This window comes from Mandrillus leucophaeus, unplaced genomic scaffold, assembly GCF_000951045.1.
Source record: "Mandrillus leucophaeus isolate KB7577 unplaced genomic scaffold, Mleu.le_1.0 Scaffold544, whole genome shotgun sequence".
Lineage (NCBI taxonomy): Eukaryota > Metazoa > Chordata > Mammalia > Primates > Cercopithecidae > Mandrillus > Mandrillus leucophaeus.
The window spans coordinates 1,712,749-1,715,313 of NW_012105853.1; the positions used below are offsets into that span (position 1 = coordinate 1,712,749).

A 2,565-nucleotide genomic window follows, 5' to 3' on the forward strand; every position below is an offset into this window, starting at 1 on the left:
ACAAACCCAAACCATATCAATATGTAACTACTGAAATTAAAACTGTCCGCCAAAACACCATGAAATGTCACTCACATACCTCCAGTGGGGCACTGCATTTTAGGACGCGGTAGGCATTACCTGGCCCCTCCCAGGGCAACTCTAAGAACTACATGGGCACTCACAAGAGCTGAGCACCACACAAAGTGTTCACTTGGTTAACGCAACAGCCTTCCAGGAAGCTGGGAGCTGGGATATCCCCAGCACGGACGACAACGCCGAGTCAGACCCACAGGGCGCAGGGGCTTCCGTGAGAGCTCACAAGTGCTCTGTGGTTTGCCTGTCTCTCCTGCCTAAACAAGGAGCAGCTGGGGAAACTCAGGCTGCCCAAAGCACCAACCAGTCCCTCTCTTCCTCCACCACCTCCTTGCTTTTTTTTTTTTCCCTTCATTTTCCTCCTCTTTCTTCCAAGAAATTCAGAGTGCAGGTCCCACTATGAGTTCACAGGTGAACCCACCTCTCTCGACTTCCTAAACTGTGAAAGGAAAATAAAACTTGGGACTCCAATTCACTCTACCCAAAGGAAAAAAAATTAAACTGAAAGCTGAGTCATGCGAGAAACCACCTTCCCTTTTGTGCCTAAGCAGATAGGTACAGATAAAAGGCCAGATATCTCCAATTACTCTGGTTCACGTTATCTTACTTAAAGTGCCAATTTACTGAGTGCTAGATGAATACGTAATTGACAATCCCCCCACCTACTCCTTTTCTCTTGCAACATGTGAGTTCAGTAATATGACCACACCCTCCCTCATTCCCCTCCAGCCTACTTTTTCCCTCTAAACACTGACACCCTCCAAATCATCTTTATAGAGAGGCGCGGACTGTTTCTGTAGTTGTGTGTTCTGTTCTTCTGGGCATGTCCTCAACCTTGGCAAAATAAACTTCTCAACTGATTGAGACATGTCTCAAATACTTTTAGGTTTACAAAACCCACTCCCACTTTTACTAAATGTGTGTCCACAAATTTGGGAACATAGACACTGGGGACTCTAAAAGCAAGGAGGAGCCAGGCGCAGTGGTGACTCACGCCTGTAATCCCAGCACTTTGGGAGGCCAAGGCAGGTGCATCACCTGAGGTCAGTTCAAGACCAGCCTGGCCAACATGATGAAACCTCTTCTCTACTGAAAATACAAAAATTAGCCGGGAGTGGTGGTCACACCTGTAGTCCCAGCTACTCTGGAGGCTGAAGCACAAGAATCGCTTGAACCCTGGAGACGGAGGTTGCAGTGGGCTGAGACTGCGTCACTGCACTCCAACCTGGGCGACAGAGCAAGACCCTGTCTCCAAAATAAATAAATAAAAGCAGGGAGGGAAGGAGAGGGGCAGGGGTTGAAAAACTACACATCGGGTCCTATGTTCACTATTCGGATAACAGGATTAACAGAAACCCAAACCCATATCACACACACACAATACATACCCACGGAACAAACCTGCCCACACACACCCACGAATCTAAAATTAAGGACATTAAAAATCAATCAGTGTGTGTCCACAGAAAGGCAGCCTGGAAGACTAGATGCCAACATGTTCTTTTCTTCTTCATACAATGTTTGCATTTTCCAACTTCTTTTTTACAACAAAGTTTGGAAATGAGAAGCGACAACGCAGCTGTGCGTGTAGGCAATAAAGCACGCTGTTGAGCTGGAAGCCCTCCTGTGAGAGTAAGGAAGTCAGGGGCTGAGTCCTCACAGTGCCCTTCAATTGCTAAATGACCTCAGGCAAGTCCTTCCCCTGTCTGGGCTTCAGTTTCCCCATCTGTTCTTTAACTCAAGCCCCACTCCACCCATCTTTCCGCCCTGCCGTGGGCCCTCTGGAAGATTGGCGCCTGTGGACTGCATCACCCGCACATTGTTGCTGGCTGGCTTTCAGATTTCGGATGCTAGGAGGACAGAGAGAAGTAGGGATATTTCTTCCTGCTTCCTTCCTTCTTCAGGTCTCATTCCGGGCAGTGGCTTAGTCCCTCAACCCCAGCTGTTGCTGGGTGGTTCCACTTTCTGTCTCCAGCTGTCAATGGACTTGAACAGCACAATCCCCTACCCCACCCCTGCAGGCTCCCCATTGCTACTGGTGCCTGGGAGCCTCTGCAACCTTGGCTGGGGCTGTTTACCCCGCCCACCTCCCTATAATAGTCCATGAAATCCAACCGGGTAGGATTCTGTTCCTTGCTGGAACTTCAAGCAATACAAGGAACCAGTATAAATACTCGTATAAATACTATGGAACAAGTATAAATTTCCCAGACCATATCTTCAGGGATAAAAACCTATTACTTTCTCTATTTCTGCATATTTAGCTTATCTGAGCTTTTTTTTTTTTTTTTTTTTTAATTGCACATCACTCCTTTATTATACTGATCTGGAAAAAGGATTTAGTACAGTTATGCTCAGGTGAACACTGGACCCATGTGGCAGAGCCAAGCAACTAGAACATGATTCGGAAATCAGTGAAAGACACACTTGGACAGGACCAAGGGGCATTTCACTGCCATGAAACAAGGCAGGAAGCACTCCTGCCCCTCA

At 47.4% G+C, this 2,565-nt stretch overlaps 1 pseudogene across 1 annotated transcript in view; it reads right to left on the minus strand.

Moving 5' to 3' along the window:
* The window catches only part of LOC105552131, a 7,658-nt pseudogene that overhangs the window by 3,547 nt on the left and 1,546 nt on the right, over nucleotides 1-2,565 (minus strand). The window lies entirely within an intron of this gene.